The 13,238-nt window shown below is 37.0% G+C and overlaps 1 protein-coding gene across 1 annotated transcript in view; it reads right to left on the bottom strand.

Moving 5' to 3' along the window:
- NDUFAF2 (NADH:ubiquinone oxidoreductase complex assembly factor 2) overlaps positions 1–13,238 on the bottom strand; it is a 175,322-nt gene that overhangs the window by 3,428 nt on the left and 158,656 nt on the right. The window lies entirely within an intron of this gene.

Here is a 13,238-nt window from a genome sequence, read left to right as displayed (position 1 = left end):
TAAGAGAAGACTAAAGTATAAACAATAAAATGGCAATAAATACGTATCTATCAACAGTTGAATCTAAAAAACAAACTAAGCAAAGAAGAAGAACAGAGATAGAATCATGGACATGGGACCATTCTGTTGGTTGCCAGATGGGAGCGGGGTTTGCGGGAATGGGTGAAGAGGTGAGAGGAATTAAGAAGTACAAATAGGTGGTTACAGAATAGCCAGGGGGATGTAAAGTACAGTATGGGAAATGGAGTAGCCAAAGAACTTATGTGCATGACCCATGGACATGAACAATGGTGTGGGGATTGCCTGAGAGAGTGGGGATGCTGGGTGGAAGGGAATAAAGAGGGGAAAATTGGAACAACTGCAATAGCATAATCAAAAAAGTATAATTTTAAAAAAGAAAACTGAATAAATAAAATCTATTTTTAAGAAAAGGTGGTTGTGTGGTATTTTATCACTTGCATTGTATGAATCCCCCACTGTCTCCAGTTCACTTTTCCATTTAAAAAAGGCACTGTGATGATCATCCACATAATTCTTGACACAAACAGATATAGGTGCAATTCCAAATCTACCTCTTACTAATTGGTCACCAAGAAAGTCACTTAACTTTTTTCAATCTCAGTTTCTTTATCTGAAAATAAGAATAAAGTGGCAGTGCATGTATAAATATTTACATCTTAAGTACTTATGTGTACACTGTTCACACTGTTAGGTCTTCTGGAACTTTCTTAATAGTGGTTAAGAACATGGGATCTGAAGCAAGACTATCTGCATACAAATCCCAGTTTTGCCATTTACTAGCTGAGAGACCATGTCAATGTTGCTTAACCTTCCTGTGTCTCAGTTTCCTTATGTCTAAAGTGGAGATAACAATACTGTCTTCTTCAGTGGGCTACTATAGGGACTGGAAAAGAACTGGGTGCTAAACAGGGATAGTACTACATCTCAGGGTACAAATATAGCCTCAATACTTATACTTTAAGTACTTAAAATTTTAACCCATTATCTTGTGACATACATTGAATAACTATTTGTTGTGAAAATTTTGTAAATACCAGAATCCCCAAATCAATTTCTATCCTTATAAAGAATAAAGAGACAATATTCATATTTTCTGGGATGAAAAGTCTCAAATGTTTTTAATGTGCTATACAGCCTCCAAGAAAGGCAGCAACCATTACTGGACTGAGATCAAAAGTGTTAGTAAAACATAATCTACAGGCTTAAGAACAAGATGGAGTAATTGGTGCCAGACTAGTCCTCCTGCCATAAACAACTAGAAAACTGGACAAAAATAGTAAACTTTTCAGATAGTAAACAATAGGCAGTGCAATACTATGAGGCCCGAGAGAAGGGATGCAAATGAGATAAACTCTGTATCACCTCAGCTTTCTATGTAGCAGCATATTATAGGTTGCTGCACAGGGTGGGGGAACCCAAGCAGAGGTTGGAGGCCTCACTGAGCTAAAGAGATGGTTGGGAAGATTGAGAGAGCTGGGATTTGTGAGGCAGAGTTGCAGAATACACATAGAAAGAGTACTAGAGCCCTGGCTGATATGGCTTAGTGGATTGAGCATGGATCTGCGAACCAAAGGGTCACAGGTTCAATTCCCAGTCAAGGGCACATGCCTGGGTTGTGGCCAGGTCCCCATTTGAGGGTGTGGAAGAGGCAACCACACATTGATGTTTCTCTCCCTCTCTTTCTCCCTTTCCATCTAAAAATAAATATTTAAAGTCTTTAAAAAAAAAAGTACGAGAAATCTGCATAGGAGTTCAGTTGCGTATTGAGGTGAACATTAAGCTATATATGGGTAGGGTGAGACTCTAGAGGGTCAGGAAGGTCAATTCCTGGCTAAAGAATAACTACTGAGAAGCTGTAAACTGAACAACTGCTAGATTTTGTATGAGACTAGGAGACATTCAAGTTCTAATTAGCTAGAGATTACTCACTGAACAGGTAGGGCATTCATATAAAGACTTCTGCAAGACCATTCCTTAGGAGTAAGGATAAACTGGCATGGGAAGAGGCAACTCTAGACCTGCAATGTCTAATACAGGAGCTGCTAGTGACACACTGTTATGTAACTTAATTAAAATAAAATAATTCAGTCCCTCAATTGCACCAGACACATTTCATTTTTTAAAAAGATTTTATTTATTGTTATAGAAGGAAAAAAGAGGAAGAGAGGGTGAAAAATATCAATTTCAGAGAGAAACACCAATTGGTTGCCTTTTGTATGCACCTGTGCTCCGGACTGAACCCCCAACCCAGGCATGTGCCCTGATCAGAAATCAAACTGGTGACCTTTTGCTTTGTGGAATGATGCCCAACCAAATAACCTACAGCATTCAGCGAACACCTGACACATTTCAGTGTTTAGTAGCCAAAAATGACTAGTGGCTACCATATTGGAAAGTGCAGATATAAAACATTTCCATCATTACAAAAACTACTGGACGGAACTGTTCTAGATCTAACAGAACTTAATAATAAGTCTCCAAAAGTTTGCACTGATTCACATCTAACATAATGTACTCCCAAACAGAACTCAACATTCTTTTAAAGGAAGAAAACAAAATCCAGACAGTAAACAATATACTATTTCATTGTTCATCATTTAATCAAGAACTGAAAGAAAAAAGTGTGATCCAAAACCAGTCACTAGAAACAGATCCAAACATAACAGAAATGATAAAATTAACAGATAAGAACTTTATTACAACTACTAGAAATATCTTCAAAGGCCTAAAAGGAAAATGAACACAAAGAGAAAATAGAAACTATTTTAAAAAACCAGATGGAACTTCTATCTGTGAAAAAATACAATATATAAAATGAAAAAAAAAAATGCATATGCTTAACAGCAGATTAGACACTACAGAAGAACAATGGATCTGAAAACAAGGCAATGGAAAGAATCCAAACCAAAGCATGAGAAAGTAAAAATGTATAAAGTGAGTGAGCTGTGGACAATATCATGCAGTCCAATATACATGTAATTGGAGTCACAGAAAGAGAAAAGAGAGGACAGAAAATAATGAACAAAAAAATATTCCAAATAGATAAATATATAAATCTACATATCCAAGGAACTAAAAAAACTCCAAGCAGGATAAATACAAAACCAAAGCACAGCAAAATCAATTGCTAAAAACTACTGATAAATAGAAAATCTTAAAATCAGCTATAGAAAAAAGACATTTATACAAGAGACAAAGATAAGATATATTAGCATTCTCATCAGAAACAATGCAAGGTATAAAACAATAGAACAACTTTAATGTGCTGAAAGAAAAGAAAAACTGCCAACTTAGAACCCTATATCCAGTGAAAACATCCTTTAAAAATAAAGGCATCATAGCATTTTCAGACAAAGGCAGAATATGTCTCAAGCCAGCCAGCTTCAACTGCAAGAAACATTAAAGGAAGTACTTCTAGCTGAAGGAAAATGGTCTAAGACATAAACCTGAATCTACATAAAGGAATGAATAGTGTCAGAAATAACCAGAATGAAGGACTTCACTGCAGAGGAAAATGCTAGATTTGGGGGCATTCTGCTAGGTCCTCAATGCCCTATGACTTCATGTCCACCCACTCCAAAATCCTTCAGCACCCAAGGAACATCATCATACTGTCCATTGAAAGTACTGCTATGGATTTTGTGACTTATCATGATTGTTCTCCCACCAACAAGATTTTTCAAGCTTTGCAAAGATATCAACTACCACTAAGTGGAGAAGACATGCAGCCTGAAAGGTAAGAGGACTGTAGTCATCATATGCAGCCTTCAAATTAATAGCAACTATTGGGGAGGCAGGACAATTCCTCATTCCCACCCTATTCCAAGAGCTTCGGCCACCAAGGCTTCCATGTCTTACACTATCGCCCTGGTTTCCATGGCCTAGAACTTGAAGCAGGATGTCAACAATGAAACTTTTCCATCTGAAGCTGAATGCAGTGGAGCTGACCACCAGAAAGTCATGCATGAGGTCAACTCTATTCTAAGAAGGTCCCCTGGAATGAAGTATTGAAGGAAACCAATCTCAGGGAAGAAAAGAAAGAAACCATAATGACAATAGAGAAAGCATGAGCTGTATAAAAATGTTATTTCAGACTTTTCCTTGAACACATGGTCTATGAATGATTGTTCTGTGACAACTTCTCCTTTCAACAGACAGCAGAGATGATCAGTTAGAGCAAATGCTCTTATGTTTGAGTTGTTTATAGAGCCTTGATATTGGGAAAACAGAAATTCTGTTTTAAAAGTATTACATATTAAGTATTTCAATTTATATATTTTTTCCATTCAGATTATAAATTACCATTATTTGTGAAGGATTACATTGAAAAGAAGATTTAATTTTTAAAAAGCTCTGGATACCTTTAACAAACTCAGCCCTGTTTTTGTAGAATAGACAAAGTAATGGTTATTTATTGTGTACTACTCATTAATTCAGTGAAGTGAACAAGCACCCAAAGGTTGTATCTAGCTCAAGTCTTTTCCAATGCCAATTCTTTGCTAAGAGCCCTGCTTAAGAGTCCTGCTGGTAGCTGTACTATTGCTGTACCCAATGCTGTAAATTGCTAACTGTGGTAGTAATAAAAGGCTTTTAACGTTTTTTTTTTTTAATTAATAAAATATAGACAAAAACAAAGCTTAAAAGTGCAATGTACTAACATGTTGACTCATGTAGCTCATACACAGAACTTAGGCAACAATATGACCCCACTCCAATCATACAGTTCCTTATGTGAAATTCTAATATACATGAATTTTCTAAGATGGTAAACAAAAATCAGTTCTGACATATAGTCATAGCTGTGGAAGACACTAGATAACAGAACTGGATACTAGAACTACAAAAAAAAAAAAAAAAAAAAAGAGGTAAAACAAATAGCAGAATAGGACTAAGGTCTCTATAATGATGCTTTGGGAGAGAAAGGAAACTAAGGTGATGTAAAATTGAACCTTGAACTGCATTCTAGTCTCTGAGAGCAAGCTGACCACAAATGCTCTCTGATAAAGTTATACTGACTGGAAGAAAGTTTTGTTTGTTCAACGAGTATTGCGGAAAGAGACAGGCTGAGAAATATCTGAGTTAAACAGGTTACTCAAAGATTTTTGTCTCAGGTATCCAAGTCATTCTGCATCTCTGGGACCACACCTGGACCAGAGCTGTGGGAGTGAACAACTCTGAGTCTGTACTATTAAGCAGAATTGAATATTTGGACACAGCTCTAAGCACAGATACAAAAACATTTTAGAAACATTACCTATTATTACACATACACCTAGTGAATAATGGAGAGTAAATACAAATAATAAATTAGGCATTATTATTAATTTAAGATATGTAAAGCATCACTAGTATTTTTTAATTTAGTATACTTATACATTTGTACCATACATATATACAAATAAAAATAACAATTTTCATAATATAATTCAAGACCTCAATTCCCTAACCCTATATCTCTCTTTAGAGTCTCAACCTAGTCAACTGAGAATTCTTCTATCAAGGAGTATTGCAGTAATGCTATATCTATACATGTATATATACATATATATATGTGTGTGTATATATATACATATGATACTGATGATGTTATAATCATGTTAAATATAAAGTTTCATAATAACATACTTCAAAATTATTTGACAATTTTTATATAAATATACCTAGAAATGAAATAAGAGCTAAAAATGATCAGTCCTTTATCAGGGAATAATAAAGTTTGTTTTAAAAATGCTATGAATCCAGCTAGGAAAAAAGGCAGGTAGAATACAAATATACATCTTATAACCCATTTCTTTTTTGTTGTACTGGCTCCACATTCCTCTTTAGTATTTATAAATGGTCTCCATTTGGCTTCAATTACTTGTGAATTAAAGTATGCTATATATAACTATGTTCAAACTTAAGTATAAAACACATCCCAAGATAAAATCTAAATATAGTTTAAAGTGAACTCAACAGTGCTTCACTAATAGAAAGTTTACTATATTCAAAAGCAAGCAAAGACTTAGGAGAGCCAGTCTTATGGATGATAAAATTGTCCATGACACTGGATTTTTTTTTAGTCTTCTATGGGAATAAAATCATGGCCATTTCATAATGATCAAGTTATATTACATACAAAAACAGAAACATAAGTGTTTAAAAAGTTTTTATTTAAAATTATGAGTAATAATTTGTGGCAAAAAGTTAATGTAAATATATCTTTAATAAACTACGTCTCAAAGTGCATATAAGATCAAGATACAATGAAAGTTTTGGTTTTATAAATAGATCAACTTTCTAAAATATTTAAGTTATTAAATATATTCTCCCTAATCTATACATTTTTCAACTCTTGTTAGATATGTGCTATAATATATAATATAAATATATTTGATAGCTCCATTTCTTGCTATAATTTAAATCATACATACTAATGAATAATTTTGTATTAATGAACATTAAAAATTAAAGTATGAGTACAATGATTTTGAGTCAATTTGAGAAAAAAATATTTTTGAAGAATACAAAAATATTTAGTAAATAGATTGTAAGTGAAAATTTGACATTACGTATGTTCCAGGTCTCCAAACCAAAGATGTTGGTTACTAAAGAAAGTAGGCTCCCAGAATATGCTGTACCACCCCACCCCACAATCAACATAATTATAATGGGAATTTGGGGAACAACTGTTTCAAAATGTTCTAAACTGAATATTCTTTTTACAGTGTCAATTTTGTAACATACCAAGAAACTATTCAGGCCTAGCAAATGCAATAGCAATACCAAAGCTTGAAAATACTGCCAAATTGTTTAATTAAGCTACATTTTTTAGTTCTACAAGTCAAAATGCCAGGATAAAATAATAAGTTATTAGATCACCCTTTTTCAGTATATGAAAGAGAGAAGAGGGGGAGGTATACAGATCCTAAAAAGGTACACTATATTCAGACCAGAGGCAATACTTGCTAGATTAGTAATCAAAAATGAATTTAATCTTGTGTGGATGGGAGAAGAAACCAAAAGGGTAAATAAATGACAGAGCTATGTTAGTACAATAGCACTGGGTTGCTAAGAAATCTATTAGATGAAACAACCACCAAGAAAGTTCTGCTTTAGAAGAAGCTGCTCCTGCTATGTGTTGTTGCCAATCACTAGTATGCCTCTGCCAAATCAATGTCACATTTAATTTCTTCACATTCATATATACTGGAAACAGACTTTGATCAGTTACAATAATGAAAATTAGACTGAGTTTTGTTGTTTTGACCTGCTTTCTTGAACTTTTCCCCTGGATTTTTTCCCCCCAAACATTTGTAATTGCAAGAAGTTAATCTCAATTATTCTCATTATTTGAGGGGACAACTGTAAGGTTTGTTTATATTCCTTGCTAGCTAGGAATTTCTGGCACTGAGTTTTCTTTCTTTGAACTTGAGCCAGATTAATTATTAAATCTTAAAATGTCACTAAAATGAACTAATCACAGAGCTTAAGTCATTAATAGTTTTGTAGGTGGTATTTCCTTTAATAATATAAATGAAATTCCACATATATGAAAAAAGGCCTTTGAGCATAAAGATACAATTACTTAACTGAAAAAGAAATTTAGCCATTAAACATTAATAAAAAATTAATTAGAGTTACTTAACTTTAGTCCTACTTAATTGAATTGCCCTGGTGGGAGACAAAGAAAACCTTGCTCCTTGTGTGAGAAGGGAAAAGACCATAACCCTTGGGGGAGAAAGTGACGTCAGATCCCCATGGCTTTCCAGGCTTGGGCTCCTTGAGTGGGAAATAGTGGCAGAGAGGCAGGAGCCCTGGAGGAAGGAGGAGGCTCCATCTGTGAACGATTGCTAACATTTATTGAGCTGTTCTGTGCCAGCTGCTGTAGGCAGACTACTCTCCTAGGTTAAGGAAGGGAAGTAGAGGAGTTGGGTAAAAAGAGGTGAGAAGCTGCAGCTCCAGCTTTACAGGGTCTGCTCTGGAATCAAAGATGTCGTGGCCAAAGGTTGCCCTCTAAGATACACTCATTCATTCATGCATTTTTTCATTCTATCTTTTATTAAATAAATATATCCTGAGCACCTACAAGGCCCTGGGGATTGAGAGAACAAAATCTGGCTCTTACTTTTATGGAGCTTTATTGGGAATACAGAGGACAGGTAAAGGAGGTGGCTTGCTGCAACACAGACTTATCCAGGTCAAGGCAGGGGAGAGCTGGGTAAGCACCAATGGGCAATTATGTGGCTACTGCGAGTGGGTTCCTGCCTACTTTCTCACTCGTTCATTGAATCCTTTATATATCGAGAGCCCACTGTGTACCAGGGATACAGACTTAAAAGACACATTTTTTACCTTGTCTTCCAGGAACTCACAGTCTAGAGAAGAGAGATAGGTAAAAACAATAATAATAGGATAACTTCTGTGATACTAAGCAAAGAATGATATGGGAAGCAGAAAAATAAGCTGGTGTTCCTATTATTACCCACAGGGAGTTAGAAATGACTCCTTAGAGAAGATGATGCCTGAGTCTTAACAATAGGAATTAACGAGAGAATGGAATAGGGAGGGGTATTCTGGGAAGAGGTCAAGTACAAGTTCACATGTATGGAGGAGTAAAGCAGCACAGCAAATTAAGGACACTGTCAGTAGTTCATACGGTATGCAATGTCAGGACATTTAGATTTTATCCTGAAAGCCATGTGAAATATTCTGACTTTGAAGCAAGAGTAGGTTTTCAGATAGAAGAGTAGAATATTTAATTTGAATTGCAGATGAACCACAAATAATTTTTAGTGTAAGTCCTAAATATTGCATGAGGCATACTTATATTTATAATTATTTATAATTTGCTTAAAAGTTAAATTTAACCAGGTGACCTGTATTTTTATTTGAGAAATCTGGCAACTATAACAGAAGACTTACATGTTTATACCACATCAAAAAAAAAAAAAAAGACTCTGGCAACTGTAGAAACTGGATTGGAGAAAGGCAAGACTGGAATAGAGAAATCAGTTAGGATGCTACTGCAGAAATGCAAGTGAGTAAACTTTAGGGCAGGGCCCAAGGCAATAGTAGTGAGATGGAGAAAACAGGCAGATTGTTAAGATGGTTCAAAGGAGGTCTTGGTCACCAAATATATGGAAGTGAACAAGGATCAAGACAATCCCCAAGTTTCTGATGAGTGATGAGGGATAATGTCATCGACTATGGTGGGAAATAGAGAAAAGGAGTTCAATTTAGACATACCAGATATCCAAATATCTTGTATCAAACTGTAAGCTCCTTCTTCTCAGCCAAATCTCTGAATACTGAAGTGCTCCAGGACTCAATCTGAAGCCCTCTTTTTTTCTACACTTTCTCCCTAAGTAATCGTTTCCAGTCTTATAAGTTTCAATACTGTCTATATATGCTGAAGAATCTCAAATTTCAGGCCCGACCACTCTCCAAGCTCCAGAATCACATATTCAACCATCTAACTGATGTATCCACTTGGATGTCTAATGAACACTTTAACTTTATCTAAGATCCCTGAGGTTCAGAGGACTAGCTCAGGGCCACACAGTTAGCCTACACTTGAAATGGAAGTTTCTGCCTCCACTATGTTCTTCCCACTACTCGTTACACCTTGCACAGTTTTCAGCAAGCCCCACTCTGGGCTCAGTGTACAGCTGAACTCACTATAGTGTCGCCTGACTAAAGTGTTTCCCTGGCCCCCTGGCATCTTTGCTCTTTTTCCTTTCTTTACATGCTAAGGTACAGACAAGCTTCAAGGTGACACTCCACTGCACATACACAGAGAGCCCATCCAGTTAACTGGAAGTCCTGAAAGTTAATTATCATACTCTTAAAGTAGCCCCTCTGACATATCAAATGCACACCAGCGGGTTGGATCTAGGGAGGAGGAAGAGGCTACTGGAATGTCGTCATGGTGTGAAGCAGCTAAACCAAGTCCATTACACAACCGTACATTTACTAAAACTTCCTATTTTCCCCTTACCTCCTACATCCATGTAGCACTAAACTTTACCAATTCCTCCTCCAAAATGTATCTGGAATTGTATAGTCTTTCCATCTCCATTGTCAATTATCTGCATTTCTTTCCTAGACTACAATGGCCCCCTAATAGGCTTCCTTGGTCCTCTATGATCTAATGTTCACATAGCAACCACTGATCTTCATGCCACTTTCCATTAACAATCCTTAGAACAAAACCCAAACTTCCCATGGCAGATAAGGGAATATTCTGATCAGTTTCTTCCTTACCATCTTTAGAGAATGTGATGAGCAGACAGCTTCCAATGTATGGCCATATCATTTGGGTTGTTTCTAGTCTTTCATTATGCCATATTTACTATTACTATTACAAATAGCCCCATGAATCATGCCAAATTGTGTATTTTCACCAGATGCCTAGAACAATGCCTAGCATGTAATAGCTGCTCAATACGGGGGGGCAAAAGTAGGTTTACAGCTGCGATACAAATAATACAAAAATAAATAACACAAGAATAAATTGCTTTGTGTACTCACAACTGTAAGACTACTTTTGCCCACCCCTGTATATATTTGCTGAATGAATAAATTTGGCTATGTGCACTTAACTTAATACTGAATGAGCAGATTAACTTTGTATTTTGTAATTGTGTTATAAATCTAACTCTAAAATTAAAAAGCTATTAATCGAGGATAGATCGTATTCCATCATTAATAAAAGAAATTCTGATTCTAAATGACTTAAAGCCCTTCTCTTCATAATGCTGAAAAAAAAAATCTTAACATAAAAAATGAGAAAAGATAGGCACAAATTTATTTATACTCTTGGGAGTTTATACTAGTTTTTAAAAAATCAATGTGGTAAAGATGACTGTTTACTCTTGAAAATTAAAAATAATTATTTCTCCCATTTTCTTTGTATACCTTTCACTTGTCAACCAATAATTATTTGACTTAAAATATATTACCACCAAATACAAAGTTTCTAACTTAAGAAGTTGTTACAGTAAGGAAGTTTAATAATAAATCAATCATTTTGGTCTTAAAATACTTTTTCAGAGAAACAGTGTTCTAATGATGGTTATATTCCCTGCCGAGTACACATTAGCAATTTAACCATAGTATAGCACATCTGCAATAAAATATGTAATGTGATAGAATCACAATACATCATCCATAATGCCTATGACTGCCTGAAACTTCAAACAGGCTGCTGGCATTTCAGGGGGGCTGCTGGTGCTATTTCCCAAAAGAAGCAAGGGCACTGTGGGAAGGCAGATGGGTAAGGGAGCTCCAGTTGCTTTGAATGGAACTCAGGACTCTACCCTCCTCACTCCAAAATCAATGCAAGCATTTCCCTTCCCATTATGTGACCGAAGAAAGCAGAAATAAGAGGACAGGATTGAAAAAGTGTGGGTAGTAGTAGGGGGTGGCCACCTAGAAGTAGAGCAGTCAGATAAACCACCACTACACCAGCAATGTCAGTAACATCCACTGTAGGCAATGTGAGTAGTGCCCGCAGACAGGCAACCAGGGCAGCCGCGCAGTTATACTGGGAAGGAAGCAGAATTCCCAGAAGATGAGCAGCTGATGAAACCAACCGAAATGACACTGTGGGAAGGGGGAACGATAAAAGGGAGGAACCACAGTAACATCATTTCTCCTAAAAGAAAATGAAAGGCTAGGATATTATTAGAATTACATAGTGAGTGCTAAAGGTCAGGCAATTAGGTAAGCAAACAGGTGTAAGCTTAAGTGGGTAGCTCAAGAGCAAGGTTTCCTTTAGGTTCGGTGAAAAAGAGACTTAGGGATGTCCTACTGTTGGGGGGGGGGGGCAAATTCCCCAGAGCCTGCAGTTTGGGGATGGAGGAAGGGGACAGCTTTCAAGATGCCTTTGCATATCTATGACAGGTAGCTAGTGTCTTAGTTATGCAAATAGCATTGGTTCTTCCAAGGCCCCAAGCAGATGGGAGGGGTTTTGACCATAGCATGGTGGGGAAAAAGAATACGAGGCCTGTGCAAGGTTCTTTGAATGGTCAGAACCAGTTACTACGCCCACTGTGTCACAGTCCACAGTCAGGGATTTAAAAAGAAGGCAGTAGCCATTTGCAAGTGAGAACCATGTGGTTTTGAAAGGGTGCAGGGCCATGCAGTCTGAAAGAAGGAAAGGGAGGCCATGCGCCTGGGCTAGTAAGAAGGCCAGCCTGCTGCTGCTGCGGCTGCTTTAATTGTTCTGGCTTCAGCGGACTCCAAAGCCTGGACTTTTGGACTCTTGGAACTCAGGACAGGCAGAAAGGACTCTGTTAAAACTTGGACTTCACCATGATCCAGTGCAACATGGCACATGTTTTCCTGGACTATTAGATGGAGGCGGATGACACTGTACCCCAGATCCTGAAGGAGAGAGCTGACAGATAAGGAATGGGGAACTTCTGGGCATGGTTTTGGCTTATAGCCTTTTGTGGAGCAAGGGAAGTGCTGGGTCCTGTGGGAGAACAGGCTTTGAGCAAGAATGCTCACAGCCCTCCCCAGGTTGGAGTATTGTAAATAAAGACCTGTTTTTCTCAACACTAGTTGTTGGGTTTTACAACAAGGCGCCCCGTGAAAGAACCCCCTTTTCACTCAGTAACACTAGCAGTAATGGAGATGGGAAGATAAGAGACATGGGCAGTGGGGTGGGGGTAGTAGAGGTGGTGATGGTGAGAACTCATGGCAGCTGGGAGAGGGCAGCAAAATGATCACTGAGAAATAAGAACAAAGGCAAACAGAAATCAAGGGCACGGAGGGAGCAGGGGCTTCCTAAGGCACTCAATAAGAGACCTTTTTCTTTCACTTTCAGTCTCACACTCATTTGATCATGTTGAACACCTACTCTGAGTCAGGCTCTGTTCTGGATCCTAGAGATGGGGTAGGGAACAAAATACAATCCCTCCTCTCATCAGGCTAAAGTTCTAGTACGAAGAGACAAATGATAAACCAACAAATAACACAGCTAGTGAATGTAAGTAAGCAGGTGACTATTATTGCAGAAGTAATGATACTTCTCACTTAATCAGCCTGCCCTTTTGGGTTTGCTAAGAACAAGAAGTTGAACTAGTGTGGGAGTATCTGCAAAGGAGTAAAAAGAAGTTTTTAGCTCCTTTTGAATGTTTTCCCACCCTCAAAATGAAAATCACTTTTCTTTTTCTACAAAAGTAATAATCTTGAAACAAGTACTGAAACTTAAACAGAAATTCGTGAAG

The sequence above is a fragment of the Furipterus horrens genome, unplaced genomic scaffold, assembly GCF_987537825.1.
Source record: "Furipterus horrens unplaced genomic scaffold, mFurHor1.1.pri manual_scaffold_5, whole genome shotgun sequence".
Taxonomy (NCBI): domain Eukaryota; kingdom Metazoa; phylum Chordata; class Mammalia; order Chiroptera; family Furipteridae; genus Furipterus; species Furipterus horrens.
Note: the sequence above shows the minus strand (reverse complement) of the source record. Positions and strands in the feature narration are given on the sequence as shown.